At 46.7% G+C, this 18,917-nt stretch overlaps 1 protein-coding gene across 2 annotated transcripts in view; it reads left to right on the forward strand.

Annotated features, from left to right (window-relative positions):
* The window catches only part of Mcph1 (microcephalin 1), a 206,050-nt gene that overhangs the window by 153,838 nt on the left and 33,295 nt on the right, over positions 1 to 18,917 (forward strand). The window lies entirely within an intron of this gene.

Here is an 18,917-nt window from a genome sequence, read left to right on the forward strand (position 1 = left end):
TGCCCCCAGGGAAAGCAAGTGAGTGTTAAATGAACTTCAGGTGATGTCTTCAATGTTGGTTTTGCTCCCAACTACTTACTTAGTCAAAAAGAAGCCATCACCCCAATCCCGACTTGCCCCACAAAGCGAACTAAACTGAGAGACACTACATTCCATACTGAGAAAATTGTTTGTACAATTTAAAAAGGAAAATAACATTACGGGCATTAAAAGAAATTAACTATAGTTGAACAGAGGGATGATGAAGGTGTAAACTTTTAGATGGTGCCTGGAACTCACTCCTAAAGCATCTGCTCAGCAATTGGACCCTACCCACCAGTGGAAAGTTTGAAGCAGGGGAGTAGCCCACTCTGATCTAGAAAGAACTCTGAGTGAAGAGTGGAAAAGGAGGAGGTCAGAGAAGCTGCTGCGGTCCCTCACAGCAGATATTATGGTGACCTGAGCTTCGGTGTTAGTGCAAGGCTTGCAAACATTTGAAAGGGAGAATCAGTATGACTGCTATGAAGAGTTCAGTGATTGGAATTGCTTGCCTAGCAAGAGCAAAGTCCTGAGTTCCATCCCCAGCAGCATGGGATGTTTTAGGGGAGAAAAAGGAGTAAGAAATTTCTTACTTTAACATCTTTAAATGCTGGACTAAAGAATCATTTTAATAGCATGAACAATATGACGAGACAATAATAAAATATTAGTCTTATGTAATACTATGGAGGGTGGGAGCATAATGAACATGGTTAAGCCGATGTCTCTATGGTAGGATGAAGCATCTTTTGGGTATATGCCCAAGAGTTGTATAGTTGAATGTAGAGGAATACCACACTGATTTCCATAATGGCTGTATGAATTTGCACTGCCACCAGCAATGTATGAGTGGTCCTCTTATTCCACATCCTCAGCAGTATGAGTTGTCACTTGTTTTGCTGATCTTAGCTATTCTAACAGGTGTAAAATGAAATCACAAAGTAGTTTTGATTCTCATTTCCCTGATGGCTAAGGATGTTAAACATTTCTTTGTTTCTAGGCCATTTGAGTTTCCTCTATTGAGAATTCTGTTTAGATCTATACCACATTTTTAATTGGGTTATTTGATTTTTTTATATCTAGTTTCTTGAGTTCTTTATATATTTTCGGATAGTAGCTCTCTACTGGATGTGTACTTTTTAAAAATCTTTTCCCATTCTGTAGGCTGCCACTTTGCCCTAGTGATGGTGTACTTTGCCTTACAGAAGCTTTTCAGTTTCACGGGGTCCCATGTATTAATTGTTGATTTTAGTGCCTATGCTTATGGTGTTCTGTTCAGAAAGTCTTCTCCTGTGCCAGTGAGTTCAAGGCTGTTCCTCACTTTCACATCTATCAAGTTCAGTGTATCTGGTTTTTGTGTTGAAGTCTTTGATCCATTTGGAGTCTTGATCCATTTTAAATTTTTCTGAAGGCATCCTGGACTGGTGATACTAATTCTCATCCAGCCCAGTTGTGGTAGAAGCTGATGAGAATCCTTTCTGTACCTTCCCCACAGCTTTCAAAACAGCTTGACAGTTTCTTAAGGCAACGGAGCAGCACACAGATAAAAATAATAAAAACACAAGCAATCCTCTGCCATTAGCAAAACCCAGCAGATGAAAGAAATAGCCAAGAGCCAGGTTAGCACAACCTTCACAGGAGAGAGCTCATGGACACAATTTACCAAGTCACTTCACTTCTTGCTAGACCAGTTTCTTGAGGCTGCTGCATGAAGTTCCACGGACTCAGACTTCCAAGTCAATGCTAGCCTCCTGAAGCAGTCTTAACTGACATCCCTGTACGTGATGTGGATAAAAGAAGCTGTCGGTTTCTCAGAGTTCCATGGCTGGTTTTCCTATGCTGAGTGCTGATGCTAATTCCATGAGTGGTCCTTCACTGAAGGCTCACAAGAGCAGGCTCTGTGCCTTCCGACATGCTATCCCTGGCTCTAGTTTCTAGAGATCTTCTGCTCTAGAAGATACTCAATGAGAGAAATAAAGAAGACTCAGGCCAATTACTAAAATGTCAAAGAGTCCAAGGGGTATTGCAAGTGATTCAAAGTAGAGTTACATCTGCTGGATGAAATGTGTAGCTTAATTCCTTTACATTAATTTGTCGTTTGATTTAAGGAAAATATATATATATTCCTTTGTTGAAGTTTGGATTGTATTACCCCTAAATCCAAGCTGAAATCCTATCTCTAAGGACCTCAGAATGTTACTTTATTTGCAGTTGTGGCCATTCGAGTATACTGAATTAGGCTAGAGTCACACTGAATTAGTGTGGGCCCCTCATCCAACATGGCCAGTATCTTTACAAGAAGATGGTCATGTGGAGACAGAGACAGCCTCTGAAGATGCCATGTGACATTGGAGGCAGAGAGCGGGTGATAGTACCCCCAAACAGCCATCAGCCTCCAGAAACCCAGGAAAGGCCAGAACAGATACCATCACAGGCCTCAGGAGGGGCCATACCTACCAATACCTTGACCTAGGACATTCTGGCCTCCAAACCATGGGAGCATGAATTTCTGTTCCCTAAGCCACTTGGCGTATGGCAGTTGTGATTGCTCTGATCAACTAGTACAACCATCAAAACAATTCACATTCGGAAGAACATTATATCATGTGCCTCCACCCAACTAACCACCTGATTCTCGTGCTTCCTATTTAACCTGAGGGCAGAGAGCAGAGGGGACCCAAGCAGTTCTGGCTTCTAATGATAGCAATAGCCATGCCCAGCTCTTTCAAGAGTTTCCTGGGAGGACTGCTGATCTGCAGTTGAAGCCAGCCTCTAAAGGATCAGGCCAAATGTCGTGTCCTCTTTGAAGCGCACTCTGTCCTTCCACGTGTCAACTCAGGGTCGTACTTGAGGTGAGAATAGCTCACCATCTCCACTATGTGATGAAGTCCCACCTGAGGCTGTATAAGGCCTGATACAGCCTACTGCTCCTATAAAGTGATTCATGCACATTCGTCTGCTGCACCTGCAAGGGCGTCTACCATGAAATTAAGATATGCAGATGTGGGGCTCCTACCCATGCTGCCGGTGTTTGTCTCTGTAGCCCATGTGACAAGAGCCCCTTTTCCATTCAACCTGCAACTTCTGCCACTGGAGTGGTATTCTGCAGAAGCCCACGATGATATCCTCAGTCTCAGCCACCTCAGACTCCTGCTGCAGTAGAAGAGGACACGGTGCTGGGTGTTTGTCATGAGTCCCTTGACTGGGAAGTCTTAATCTAAACATTCAGAAGCCCTTTTCTCAACATCTGCAGTTCCTGTCATCTTGACTTCTCTCCCAGGAGTTCTGCCCTTTCAGCTGTAGTGGTGTGGAAGTCTGTAATAGAAGCCTCCATCGTCTCTTCATCCCACATGGTCTAGAATTTGTTTTATTTTAATGAAACCAATAAGCATACAGAGGCAGCAGCTCTGAGCCAAATTCAACTAGCAGGTACACAGCACCTGACATAGAATAAATTGTTCCCAGGTAAACACATTCAAAGATTCCATGTGGGCAAATGATCTTCTAGCAAACGTGCTACATCTTGCATTTAAAAGAGTGTTCTCAGAGCCGGGAGGTGGCGATGCACACCTTTAATCCCAGCACTCGGGAGGCAGAAGCAGGTGGATCTCTGAGTTCAAGGCCAGCCTGGTCTATAGAGTGAGTTCCAGGACATCCAGAGCTGTTACACAGAGAAACCCTGTCTCTAAAAACTGATTATTTGCCACATTATATATGACACTGCCTTTATTCCACTACTTTTGGAAGTGTTGGTCCTCAGCTGAAAGCCACACACCTTGCCTTTAAAGACATCATGATGAGTGGCAAATCTTGATGAGCTAAGTTTGAGTATGCCCCAACCACAGCATTAGCTTAGTATGTGGCTAAGTAGTATACAGTGTTAGTCCTTTGGGGTTTCAGTGCCGTTTCCTTGTATCCACTGCTATAGATGTGGAAGATATTTTAGCTCCTGTACAAGCGAGACAAGGCAAGCGTAAAAAGACCTCTAGAAAATAGGTCCTCCTGTTTTTCCCCCCAACAGACAAGTGTTCTAGAACTTTCCACCTGCCTACAAAGTCACTCAAGAAAAGTAAACACATTCTGGCATGGAGGGTGGTGGGAACAAGGTCTCCCCCCGACCTCCTGGGGCACACTGCATCTCTCCCATGTCTCATTTGGACCTTGGGTTCCCCGGCCCTCTTTGGGGAAAGCTTCACCCCAAGGGCAGTTCCAAAGTGGGCTTTCCTTTCACCGCCTGCTAAAAATAACATGCTGACTTTGTCTCCCACACACTCAGCTGTCCTGGTGAGTGTGTGGACCGTGGCCTTCGAGCAGAATCAAGCTTGGACTGTTAGGGTGGCTGGTGGGAGAAGGAAGCCATGGAGATTCTTTCCAAAGCTGGTATTTCTAGGAAGACTCTCAGCTAGAGCCTGCACCTGTTCACTATCCAATATCAATCCTCATCAACATTTTAGTTGGCAGAGGGAAAGGGAGAAAACGATAAAGCTTGCCGCTGAAAAAGTTGGGAAACCCCTTCCCATGATGAGCTTATTTAGGACTTAAAAATACATCTGTTTTTAGGACTCCAGAACCAAAGCCCGACTTTGCACCTGTGTTCTAGAATGTATTTTGAACGCCTTAATGACTAAACCTGGAATTTTTTGGACTATTTTCTAAATATAACCTTAAATTTTCCTGTATACTTGTTTTTTTTTTGAGAATATTCTACTTTGTGGCTACCAAAATGTCAGTCATTCAGAGGAAGTACAGTAGGTCCAAATGTAAGGCATGGGAGGCAGAGACGGACAGGACTCTGAGTTTGAGGATAGCCTTGTCTACATGACAAATTCCAGGGCTACAAAGAGAGACCCTGTTTAAAAAAAAAATGAATACAAAGCACCACCTATGAATCTCTGCGTTTGTTTGTGTTAGAGTCTAGCTTTATAGAAGTAACTAGCTTCAAGCTCCCAGCAATCATCCTGCCTCAGCCTCTGGAGTGCTGGGATTACAGGCTAGAGCCACCAAACCCAGCTTGTCTGACAAGTACGTTCAGATGTGCTGTGACGTACAGATAGAAGAGTGAAGGATACATAGGATCCTCTATCTCCTCAGGACAGACACAAGCTCATAAAGGATCTAAGCAGCCATACCCTCAGGATGGAAGAGCTGATCAATACCACATAGTACTCCATTCTTCAGCATCTGCCAAATCACCAAAGAAAAATTCCATCTGCAATGGAAAGGGTCTGGTCTGTTCTCTTAGGAACGATGACCAAAGTGCACTCTGTCCTCTCTAGATACTGGAAACCATGTCTGTGTTCAGAGCTGAACTGTCCGAGATCTTCATGTCTGATTAACTCATGCATTCCTGAGGAAAGCATTTCTCTGGAACTTTTTTATTAGGGGCTCTTGAGCAATTGTTTTGGCATGCAGATAATCTGACCATACCTGATATACAGCTTGGACTTTTGTCCATGCTTCTATTACTGCTGCATAGCTGACATTTACCTCTTAAATCAGTGCTGAAGGTACGTGACGAGTGTCTTGAATCTTATACTAAGAAAAAATTTTAGAAAAAACAAATATGCAACAGCAGTTCTTTACTACCCCAAAGCTCATGTCACCAGGAGTTGCTGGATTTCCTAGTTATAAGGGAAGATACTAACAGATGCTTTCTAATTTATATGTAAGTGGAATTGATTGAAAAAGAAATTGGGTCATTTAAATAATACTAGTGAGGAAGAGGCTATGTGCTGTTTGGTCACTGACTGAGGTACAGTTTGAATACAAAACAGACAGATCTGCCCCCAGCACCACCAGCCCTGGACAGATGCTAAGGACTCCATGTGCCCTTGACTGGGAGGCAGATGCTACTTTCTCTCTCCTTTAAATTCTCACTTCTGAGCGATGAGTCTCTCTGTGTGTGTAGACGGGTATACACTCCCAATCCACTGCACACATTGGGAAACAGGGAGCCAGGCATCTCTGCCATCACACGATAGGAAATTGCCAAATGTGAGGTGGCACTCAAATACCAGCCAAGGGAGTAAGATCCATATGCACTTAAAATGCAGTCTGACCTCCACATTGTTAGGTGTTAGCACCTCCATGATGCTCCTGTGGCTGTTGGCTGTCTCAAACTGGAATCATCTGAGTGTCAGAAAGAGACTTAGGAGCCCTTATGTTGTGCATGACCCAGTAAGCAGAATGTCTTCCCCAGGCCTCATGGCTAGACAGTGTGTCACCAGAAGGCTTCCTGACTCTTGTTCCTATAGGTAACTGCACATGATGTATTGACACATTTAATGTTGTTGACACGGAGTCAATAACTATATTAGTTTTTTAATAGGTGAGAGAATTATTACTCAATGGATTGCCCCCCCCACCCCAAATCTCCACACCCTGCTAGTGGTCTGTGACTTCTTGGAAACTTCTACTCATCCCCTGATTCATCTCTAATTAAAACCCTCAGATTTTATGCTGAATGTGCAATTTAAAAAGATCCCAGATTGATTTCATGGTCCAGATACACTTTGAAAAGAGCATTGCACATGGAGGAGCTGGGGACAAAGGGACTCACAAGCTCCTCTTCTCTGCCCCATCAGAGACATTGATCCGTCCTCTACACAAAATGTTTACATTCATATCAAATCTAGGGTTTAGTGAACCATAAAAGTTAGAGGTTAATGGAAACAAGAACTGACCCCAAAGCATATTTCAGCTGATTGAAAAGGAGACAAAGCAGACGTAATTACTGTGAAAAGTCCTCTGACTGCACTGAGCCTGCTCTCTCTCGTGTAATCTCTGCTTCCTCGTCCTCTTAGCTGCTACACCCATGCATTCCAAGTGCACAGTGACAGAACACGATTCAGGGCAGGCCTGACTCTTCAGATCATTAGAACGGGAAGAGAAAGGGCGTAAAGAAGAGTTATCTCCTGAAGCCCCTTATGTTTCAGCCACCACTTCACTTGGTATTTGGACAGTATACACAACAATTAATAATGACTTGTCAAAGTGACTTCACAGAGACTGGGTAGATGGCTCAGTAGGGAAAGGGCTTGCTCTGAAAGCTTAAGGACTTGTGTTGGAATCCTCACCAGCCATGTTAAAAGCCAGGCATGGCAGCAGGAGTCTGTATCCACAGCACAGGGATGGGTGGGGTGGGTAAGAGACAGGAGGATCCCAGAAGCTGCTCAGCCAGTGAGATTCAGTGAGAGACCCTGCTCACAAAACAACACCAGCCTCTGGATTACATACACAAACACACGCACACATACAGGCCTACGCATGTGAGCACGGGTGTATTAAAACCCACACATACACTTGCACACTAACACATGGCTTTACAGCAAAGTGATTCTTTCCTAGTTGCATTTTTCATGGCCAGATTCTGCCAAGACTTAGCTGTTGCAGGAGATTCTTGCTTACCAATACAGTTCTCCTGTTAAGTAGTTGGGGTTCACTATGTCCCTTGGCCCCACAATAACTCCATATACAAACCACACATTGCAGAAGTGCTCAAGAGCCTAAAAGTCCAAATATAATGTAGGAAGCAGCATCTCAAATCTGAGCTGCATTCCGTTATCAGGGTCCAGTCAATCAACAGGCAACCCTACCCATCCCAGTGCCAATCATCTTGGCAGTGCAGCAGGTATGAGAGTTTGTAAGCATAAACTGGTCTTCAGCAGTTCAGCTTGAATTGGGAGAAAAGCTGTATGTTTCTAATCTTTCAAAATGTCTATAGAATCTCTGTTTCCTGATTTTTGGGGGTTGGGGGGTGCCAATAAAATGACTTGTTGGAAGTGAAAACACAGTTTTTCCTGTTGGAGGTTGCAGAGAAAGGAGGCATGGTTGTGGCCGGCAAGGCACACAGCTAAGGTGAGGAGGAATAACATTCCCTGGGCTACTGAGTCTATGGACAGCATCTGTCCCCCACGCTTCCTGTTGAGAGACCATTTGGGTGAGCACTCCCGGGAAGAAGGCTGTGTTGTCAGCACAGCTGGGAATGTGGTGGTACATGGTCCATACATATGTCACAGCTGTGTGAGAGCTCTTCCCTGGACAGGGCTTCTCTCCAGGGCTGCAGTGCAGCTGGAGCCTGGATGCTACTCCTGTTGGCTGCCTCTGATTTTCCTTCACCTCCTAAAACCTAAGCTAGGGTGCTGTGGACAGATCAACACCCCTCTCTCTAGGTCTGCCTTTCGAGAGGTTGCAAAGTAAGAATACTATATTTTTTTTTTCTCTTATTGAAATGCATCTTCCTTTCTCTGCCTCCCAAGTGCTAGGAGTAAAGGTGTGCATCACCACACCTGGCCTCTTTCTCCTCTTTTAAAAATGAAGTTAATGTCTAAAAAGTGTGCCCTATACGTCTTTCCTCATGGCCAGTCATGCTAGGAGACTGCAAGGCAGCCTTTACAACACAGTAGCTCCACGACTGCACAGGAGAAGGTGGCCAGCAGTGCAGTGCTGGCGTGCAGTCTTCTGCTTCGACTGTTAGCTGAAGTTCACTCATAGTTCTAACTGCAGAGTTGCTCAGGCCCACAAGGCAGTCCTTCTGTTACCACGGGCAGGGGTGCAGTGATGCAGCTGGGACCAGCTAAAGTTCTCCAACTGCTCTGAGGTTTCCTAGACAAAACAAACTCCTTGCCAGGCTGCCCCACCTTCAGAGATGGATCTCCGAGGCCCAAGCTGCTCTGCAGCCCCCATGCTCTTCACTGCGTGCTCTCGCCATGGCAGGGTATACACTGGGACCGCTCCTTATCAGCCATTGCCGTCTGCCGGTCAGGGCTTAGAGATGCCCATCGGAGGGGAATTCTAGCAATGTAAGCCCCAACTAAAGGCATGTGGGAGAGGTGTGTAGGGTGGAGAGAAAACCATGAGTTCACCAGAGTGGGTCAGGTAGAGGCAGAGCTGGCCAAGGGAGTGCTGGAGCTAAACACAGTGATGCTCATGCTCTGAGCACAGGCACTTTGGAGCCTGGGAGAAGTGTTGGTGAGACTGGTCTGTCAGTGCTGCTCAAGATGAAAACAAGGGATAAGAACCATGAGAACACCCGCTCTGTCCCCTGAATCTTAGACCGGCTCCCGTCTAACAGCGCACAGTCCTCTCTACACAGTCATCCTGAGTTAAAAACTCACTGCGATAATTCCTGTCAGGAAAATCCTCTTGCCACAGGCTGTCCATGGAGGATCGCTTTAGTGGGTGGCCTTAAAGTCAGCAGTGGCTTTGCTGTGCACCCAGAGCCGGGGCTCTGCTCTCCCTTCTCAGTGCTGTAAGCAGCTGTTTATTTTTAGTTGTTGATGGTGTGCGCCTGGCTGATGTGAGTACCCCTTGACCACCTCTGGTCCCATGGATTGCATAGTCCTAGAGTCTGGCAGTCACAGAGACCCTGGCCTGACTTGCTACCCAGCCATACTGAGGTTCACCTGGATGTCCCTGGGCTTGGATTCTGTTTAGTTTGTTCTGGAATGTTTCCCATGGCTTTATTTGTTCACTGTCATTTCTGCACAGAAGAGTTCCCCACCTTCCATGTGTGTTTAATGCTCTGGGCAACTGTTCGCAGATGTATGATCACAGGGCACAGCAGATGCATGGTGGAACCATTCCCCAACTGCTGACTGCTGGACAGCCAAGTGGTTTCCAGCTTTCAACTGCTGTGAATTTGATTATGGTTTCTGGCAGAGATTTGTATGTCTACATAAATCACTTGGTAATTTTTCAGGAGAATAGCTGTCTTGGGGCCTGGATAGTTGAGTGTGGTTTCAGAATGTTCCTGATGACAGGGGCAGAGCCCAGGGCATCTCTATATGAATGTCTTCCTACTCGCAGGGAAACCGGGGTAGGTGAGAAAGAAAGTACGTGCTTGGGATGCTGCTGCCAAAGACAAGGAAACGGACACATAATGGCAGTTAACACCCAGGGGCTTGTCAAAGGTCACAGTCTCTGCTCTGCTGGTGAGGTGATGTGCATCTGAGCTCCCCAAGACTGAGTGTCCTCTAGAAGGTGTGTGGTGGCTCAAACCCTCACTTGGAAGAGTCCAGAAAGTGCACGCTTGCTTCAGTCTCAACCGTCATCACCCGACTGCTTTGTCTTAAGCTGTGCAACGTTAGTAGTGGCTAGCTTTCACCGTGCCAGGTTAGGATACGCTCAGGGCTCAGGCCTAGCGCAAGGGATGAATTGTGGTGCTGAGGGAGGGACGCTGATGGTACCTCTAGGTCTTGATGCTGGCAGACGCAAGCTGTAGGAGACACCAGCACCTCACCTGTACCATATCCACTGTACAGGTGAGGAGACTGCAGCTGCAACTCTGTGAAGAGCCAGCCAGCCAGCCCAGCAGGCAGCTCAGTCTTCAAAGGCGCTGATGCCACCGAAGCGATAATCATAGATTCCCTGGGAAAAAAACTAATGACAGCAACCAAAAGAAAACTTTCACTTTAAGGCCTTTGGAGAACAGATCTGTGGCTTGGCGGGGTCGGGGCAGGGGCGTTGGAAAAGCTCTTACAGGGAAAGATGAGGGTCCAAGATCCCCAGGGAAGCTGGATCCCCACTGGGTTTTTAGACTGGGGTAGCCACCAAGTCACACAGGACAATATAAACCCTGGACTCTGTTCTGCAGGCCTCCTCTGTCCTTCCCCTTCCAGCTTTTGGCTGTCTCCTGGGAGAGGCTGAGTGATGCTCTGGTCAGACATAGCGACTGCATTATCCTACCCATGACACTGCTGGACCTCCTCAGGCTGTGTCCTCTTCCCAGGATGTGCCTGTGTCCCCTAGATACCCGAATCCATGGCATTCTGTAGGGCCACCAGCTCCACCAAGGACAGGCTCGGGTCCCAAACACAGTGAGAAAGACTCATGGAGATGCATCAGTTATAATCTAGATGTTATGTTCAGGGCACCAGGGAGACATGGTCAGCAGGTACAAGGGCAGAAATCTCAGCGTTGGAAGGGTGGGGTGGGTGACCATTGAAAACATTCTTTTACAAGTAGATTTTTCTGAACTGAAAACTAGACCATGAGACTGTCAATAAGCTAGGTGATAAATTGACAAGAGGATCTTCTTTATTTGGGGGGAAAACGGGTTTATTAGGCAGTGATACAGAGCACAGAAACATAGGAACATAGAAATTGCTGTATGGAACTCAGATCTTAATGATGGCCTTTTCACATATTGAAGGTGTTTCTGTTTTTCTTTCTTGAACTGTCTATGCCTAATTAACAAGACATTCTCTCAGTACAAATTGGGAGAAAAGAATATTTATATATTCTACTTCCTTTTTCCTTTATTTTGTTACTGAGGATATTGACATTAAAAACAGGATCTCTGTGGCCAATCTACCGCTGATTCCCACCAGAAATTCCCGGCTTTCTGACATCAGTGTGTGTAGCTCTAGGTGTCACTTCAAGAGCAGGCGTCTGGAAATGATGGAACCTTGAACAACAAAGTTGTTTTCAGGAAAACAAGCTCGTGGGGCAGGGGAAGGAAGCCAGACTTCCCTGAGCTCCTACTATGCGCCTACCATCTGTCATCTTAAGGTTTGGGGTGAGACATTCAGACTGCACCCTGCCGGGCAAACACTGCCCATTTTTGTCCTCGGTGTGTCCAAGGACTGGAGCTAGCAGAAATTCTCAGGCATGTGTTTCCTCTACATCACGGGATGCCACTTGGATGCCTTCATGCCTGTCAGAAAGTTTGCAGTCTGGGCAGATGTGGCAGTGTCTTCTCGATGCGTCTGTCTTTATTGCAGTGAGAATGTTAAAATGCTATGTCTTAAGTCACGAGAGATTGTTTTTCTCTAGCTATATAAAAAACATGTCTTACAAACAAAATCTCCAGAGTATCTCACTCTATTGTATCCATACATTGTCTCATGTAGCTGAGGCTGGTCTTGAACCTGGCTCTGCAGCTAAGACTTTCTTTGAATTACCAATCCTCCTGTCTCTGCCTCCTAATAGGTGCTGAGATTATAGGCAGGAAAGATTGAATGTTCTTTATGATAACAAAAAGAGGGGCAGGAGACATTCAGACAAGAAGCATGTCTAAGAAAGTCAGAAATCATGAAAAACCGAAGTGTTCAGTACCACAGAAACAAGAATTAGGTTCCAACTATGTATTGATCATACCTAGGAGGAGGAATTACTGAGGGCTTGGGTGGCAGCCAAGCAAGGGTGGAGGGAAGGAAGGCTGCTGTATGTCATCTGTGTTGTATGTGAAGAGACTAAACGCCACTTGGTTTGGACTTTCAGAAGTGATGCAAGCCACTGTAATGGAAAACCAGCCATGACCAGGAAATGAGACAGGACTGTGTTAGGAAGCTGAGTGTTTGGGGGGCTCCTCAGGCTCAAGTCTGCTCACCCCTCTGTGAGGGCTGTGTCAGTCTCTGGTTCAGATCGACCAGCACCCCAGTCTGGAATCTGACCCTATCGCCATTGTTTTCTTGCCTGGCATGTCAGATACAGTGTGCATGGAAACAGTTAAAGCAGTGGTCTGCCAGAATACAAACAAAAATTGCTATAAATAATAAAATCGAAAGACAAACATCACAGGTCAGTGGGGATGTAACCCCAGGCTTAGTTACATCAAATAAGCCAAGCATGAAGTCTCTAAACACTTTTTTAAAACATTGTATTTATTCATTTGTTTGTTTATTTATTTTATGTGGAGGCCAGTGAACAATGTTTGGGAGTCTTTTTGTACCTCTCTTTGTAGCATGTGGGTTCCAGGGATGGGACTCATAGGTCGCCCTCTTCTCAGTGCTACAGTGAGCTGCCTCTCTGGGGCCCTAGTAGTTAAAATCACTTCCATTGGCCACATGCCTGCTTTATATAGCAACTGAGCTCAGTGGGTTTGGCTACATCACAGCTGAACTCCGGGCCTTCTCTTTGTGAAGGTGCTTTCACGTGGTGTTTGCAGATGGTCGACTGTTGAGTGATAGGCCCTGGTAACGTGATGCCCGTGCAGTCAGACTGCGTAAGTCATGGGTATTTCCCCCTGTAAATTTCCCTAGTGTGCAATGCATGGTGGGAGAAATATACTGGCCTTCCTTGCCTCCTCCGTCTTTGAGGGATGCAGTGATGTAGCCTCAGAGACTTCTCTGCAGGTCCCTTTTTGCTTTGTGGGGTGATGAGCTATGGATATCCACTCTGTCCTGGCACATTCGACCCTTAGAGAAGCAAGTAATTCTGTCATCCCATGCCTCAGCGATATTGCAGAAGTTTGAAGTCTGCGTTTTATAGAAAAGTCAAGAGCCACTGAGACACTGTGTGGTATTTGAAGAGAAAGGCATTAAAAGCCTCTACGTGGAGCAACTGTACCCCACAGACTCCTCGCTGTGATGTGTAGCAATGCTGTTTATTGAAGCAAGGAAGAGTAGTAATTGATCCTGTGTGTATAGCTGGGTAGTACGCGTCACAGCAAATTTAAGCTTAGATGTGCATTCGGAACTCTTCAGAGTGAAATGCCAGGTAATCCTGAGGGTAGAACCAGGGAAAGTTCCATGGAGCAAACAATGGAAAAGTAGGGCTGTGCTGGTGACCACTACCAGCAGCCCTTTTCCTTTATGCCGATCTTGATGAGGTCATCCAAGTACACGGAGAGCAACAGAAATGTCTGATAGCGACATGTGCCACACAGTTGTCAAATCCTAACAATCTACTGTATTTATTTCCGTTTCTGCTTGGTCTTGGCAAGTATTTTTAACATTGGGCAGTCTTGCCCAGTTATCACACCAAGCCTCTTTTTCCTTTCCTCCCTCCATGGAGGTTACTGTGGCCCTGGACTGGTCTCTTGCCTATGCTCATGCATGCACATCTCAAGATCATCACCAAGATTTGCCCAGGACTTGGGAACAGAGCTTCTAGGATGGCTCCGTGTTTGTGGCTCTCCCTGAGATTTCTCACACACACACACACGCACACACACCTTTCCCCTTGGTCAGTGCCTCAATGGCTAGCTGTCTAGGTGAGGTGACTACGGTACAGAGGGACTGAGCACTTGGCTTCCCCAGAACTGTGCACATCAGGGACATCACCTGCACAGGTTCCTATAGCAGCATTCATAGTAAAAGATATTCTTTAAAAAAAAAAATGTACACATGGAGCCAAGACCAGAAGTGCAAGGCCAGCCCCCAGCCTCAGCTACATGGTGAGTTTGAAACCACCCTGGGCTCCGTAAATCCCTGTCTCAATTTTATTTAAAAAAAAAAAAAAAAAAAATCCCCTCGTCACCATGAGAGTCACTGTGGAATTTTACCCTAGTGCTCGTTGCCCTCAGGTCCTGGGAGAGGACACAAAGGGCTTCCGCTCTCTGGGGCCATGTTAATTTTCCAGGAGACCCACTTCTTGCCTGCGTGGAAGATCCCAGGGCATAACTAAGACGCCAGCTGTCAGTCCTACCCAAGTGTTGAGCCAATTAATAAGCAAAGGCACTCCCTCAGCTGTAGAGCTCAGGGTGTCCTGAGTATAGGATCCCACATGTCTGCTCGCTAGGCATGGCAAGGAGTAAGACTGGGTGCCAGGGGATAGCTGGGCTCTGCTGTGACCAAGAGATGGGGGCCCCACGAGTCTGAGTGAGAATCACTAAGGGACCCAGGTCTTCAGAGAACGATTTCAGCTGCTGTGGTGACGAAGGTACTGTCAAGTGGGAGGAAGCTGCTGTGGACAAGAGGAAATGTGGACAGTAAGAGACATGGTCAGGAGGGTCGTATTTCCACCACAGAGAAGACCCTCAGAGAAGGGCTTTCGGAAATCAGGTGAAGGCTCTACATGACAGTGAGAATGCTTGGGTGAGAACATTGAACCCGTAGTTGTGTTCATCTGTTTGAGCATTCTGCACCTCCCATGCATGTAGTACACATCTGCGGGTGTCTCTTCTGGCCACACTGGCAACAGTGAGTTCTAAGAGACAAAGTTTACATCCACATGGGAAGGATATTGGAAGATGTTTTGATCCTTCCTTCGGGCTCCAAGCTCAGCTTGGTATCAAACTGGCTGTGCCTTTAACTACACATTCCATGCCTCTGGGTTGGAGGTCTCAGTTCACTCTGAGCTTCCCCTGGAGCTCAGCCAGCTGCTGGATGTCCATAGCCTCTGTCCTCCTTCCCAGACAAGGCTAAAGACAGGAAAGTCACTGGGGAGGTGGTCTGTTGAGATACACACCACAGGATGGCCCGGGCCTACCACCAAAGCATGATACTTCTGTATCCATGCCCAGGCTAGCCAAGGGAGTCTAGCAGCTAAAACAATGGGAAGTGACGTGCCCATACAAGATGGGCAAGGAAACCAGAAGCCTAAAGCCAATGTGGGGAGCAGCAGTATGCTAGCCCATGGGTATGGATGAGGGGCACGCAGGATACTCCTGGTCCCCAGGAAAAGGCTTTGCAGCAATTGACTGTATTCCTAGCAACCAGCACACTGCTCGGAAGATAATAGCTGCCAGCAAACTGTGGCACTAGCTGGACCCAGCCAGATCAGTGCAAACAGTCCCTCTTGTGCTGGGGTTCCTGGCCTGTTCCGGAGACAAAACTAGTATCTGTCAATCATAAGATGACTAAGACTCAGCTGCCAAGGTACAGAAGGACAAACAGTAAAGAAAGAAAACGCCTGTATAGCTGCTATGGCAAGAATTAGCAGTGAGTTGGTTTACAAAGAACCAAGGCAAGGCTGCAGCCCACACTGGGAGGCAGCACGGGAGCCTGTAGTTCCTGGCATGCAACTCCGCCTTGAGACTCAGTGTGAGCCTGATTCCAGGTGCTACAAGAGAAAGTGTGCCAACACTGCTCCTGCACAGGGCACCTGGGTCCTCAGAAGTCTCCCTCAGTGCCATCCTTATATCATCCCTGTCAATATGAAGGAAATACTGAAAGAAAACAGGCAGGACACAGGGCGCCAGCGTCCATCTTTTCATCAGACACGTGGCTATTCCTCAAAGCCAGTTCCATTCACTGTGGCCACAGGTAACGAGTGTGTCTCGGGAGGGCCTTCTGCCAGATACTGGTCTGCCTAGAAACACTGGAGGCAGTGCAAGGATGGACAGTGGCCAACAGCCCAGAGAGCTGGAGTTCCCCACTAGACCCAAACGTCTACTCCCCCCTGAGCATTCCTGAGTTTCTCCAGGGGCTGTTACTGCTGCAGACAGAGCCAGCACGCTGAGAGCTGGTGCTGGGAAAGAACAGGAGAAAAAAAAATTCCTTTCGCTTTCCCAATTCGTTCATCTCTGGTGGCATTTGCTTCAGGGCGGTCCTGAGATCTTTCAGCCTGTATCATGCTACTTCTGAATGCAGGCCTTTCCTTAATGTGCACATCAGCACTAATGATTCCACCTGAAGTCTCTCTCCTAAGAAACCCCTCCTTGGCAAGTGTACCCTTCTTGCACCTGCCTCTCTAGAACTGTGAGCCCCTGGGAGGCAAAAGCAGACCCCTGGCTTTGGGACTCTGTGCTCTCACACACATAATGTGAGGCCCTCCCCTGAGTCAGTGTGCACTGAATAGGTAGCCTCTTTCCAGGATGATCTCATCCTTTTGCAATCAACATTATCTCAGTATTTTGGAGCTCCTGCAACAAAGTAAGGATCCCCCACATACACCATAAATGCAGCCAAGAGGAACAGACATGAGTGTGACCGGCTTTAGTCAAGACATTCAGACATAAGGGTGACCGGCAAAAGCCCCAGCCAAGACACTCAGTGGGAACCTTCCTATGACAAAGTGGTGTCTATGGTATAAGTCTTGGAGGTGACAGCCTCGAAGACCCAGTACAGAAGAAAGTACCAACCCCTGCACCCCCCACCTTCACTCCCCACCCCCACTCCTGACCCTTGCTAGGAGAATGGCTGGTAGCTGGAAGGTGAATGTCCCTGGAGAGCTCCTCACACAGTGTAAAGCCAGCCCTCTCTCTTGTGTGAGGAAGCCTCTGGAAGATTGTCGCTGCTCCCCACTCCCCTCTACCCCCCACAATGAAACCACATCTCTCTTGCTTTATTCAGCTAAAGACGTGTGTGCGTGTAGGTGAATGCGGGTCCTCCAGTGGCCTCTGTACTTCAGTGGGAGCCACATGCTCTTGGGTCAGCCACTAGAATCCATCATCTGAGAAACACATGAGAATGGTGGTCTTACAGGTGCCTTTCCTCTCTGTCAAACTAAGAGCTAACCAGAACTTGGAGAACAGATGTGGTCAGGCGCCTTAGAGAAAATAGCCCAGCTGTGGCTTATCCAGCAAGTGTGATTTAGATTGTGACTCTTCCCAAATACAGTGTGTTGCATGGACTTTTCCTGGGGAGATGTGAACAGAAACATACTCATCTCCCAGATAGGACGCCAACCAGGCCAAAGTGATGATTCCACTCAAGTCCGGCTTAGGAAACCAACAGAATTATTGGGCTTGCTTGCCCAATGAGTGAAAATTGGCCCAAAGGAGTATAAGTCCAAGAGGGCCACATCCCCCAAAGGTCTCACTTTAGCATAGATGACAGCTTGTCCACAACTGCATGGATGGTACAGATGGTATTCCTGCTTAGCCCTCTGTGTATACAACCCCCTCCGAAGACCAGGAGATCATGTGCAGCTGGGGCAGACTGAGATAGGCTGGCACCGAGGGACAAGCTGGCATCTCGGGTGCAGGTCTGACCCTTCCCACTGCTTCCTTCTTTACGGTAATGTCAACACTACAGTCTTGAGGGTCTCTTGGGAGTGGTCACATTTACTCTGATGATGGCTGTTAGTTGGAGCACAGCATTCCACCACACGGTTCCTTTAAGTTAAAAGCAGAATGCGCACTTGCACCTGCTTAGCTGGGGACAGAGAGAACGAGGTCCAGTGCTGGTGGCTTCTGGCTACTGAAGCTGGGTATTTTAAAAAAGCACTCGTCCTATTTAGATGGTACTTCTCAAAGTAAATACAAGGGAGGCTTTTAAAAGTCTCCATAAAAGCGAAAATGTAAAGAGCCCCTGGGAAGTGAGGCCGTCCTTTCAACTCGGCTTCCAACTCGCTTCCGCAGTCATATAAATAGGAAGGCCTCTTCCTCGTTTCAATGTCTTAAAAAGAAACCTTGATGTTACATGATGACCTAAAAGGAATGCCTTCCTCCTGGGGCGGACGGAAGGACATTCTTCAGGAATGCTAAGCTTGTGACAGGAATTATTGATACCTTTGGAATTTTTTCTCAAGTGACTCAGGCTTCTTCAAACCATTACCTCGGAATTAGTCAGGGACCGCATGTCGCCAGTCCCCAACTGTTTGAAAGCAGAGCACAGCACAGCCTGAGAGTGAAAGGCGAGGATGTGCTTTTGTGCCTGATTCTTACCGCCATGGATGACGCTTGTTTTGCTCCACACTTTAATTAGAATGTTTCTACATTTGCCAAAGAAAATGTTGGAATGGAGACAAACCCGTGAAATTATAGGAACAGGGCTTGATGTAATAGCTCATTTGTGAAGGAAACACAACTTGTTTTGTATTTTATTGAAGCAGGAAGTTCAGAGCCTCAGAACACACAAACACAACAAATTCTCAGGTGCTGGCTGAGTCATCTGTTGTTGGCAGCCAGCGGGCTCTGGTAGCTTTCCCTGGATTTACTTTTTATCTTCTTTTTTTTCCTCCCCTTTTTTCAGAGTCATGGGGGTCAGGTGGAGTAGGAAATTACACAGAACTCCAGTCAGGTTGTGTACATTAAAAAAAGATAAGCTGTGACAATTAAACAAATAAAACAAGTGGGACAGTCTCTCCTTAACCATATCTATGCCTTTTTGTAGTTACCTATATACAAAATAAGGGAAAATGAAATAAAATGAGAACTTGCCTGAGTGAGTTACTATCTAAATACTGTCAGTCTGGGGAAGTGTGTGATTAATCAAAAGAGAAGTGCTGTGGTTTCTTTCTTCCTCTGTGTTTTATTAGCTTTTGGCCATAGAAACTGAATGACAGACCCA

Source organism: Peromyscus californicus, unplaced genomic scaffold, assembly GCF_007827085.1.
Source record: "Peromyscus californicus insignis strain IS unplaced genomic scaffold, ASM782708v3 Scaffold_23__1_contigs__length_62951481, whole genome shotgun sequence".
Classification (NCBI taxonomy): Eukaryota; Metazoa; Chordata; class Mammalia; order Rodentia; family Cricetidae; genus Peromyscus; species Peromyscus californicus.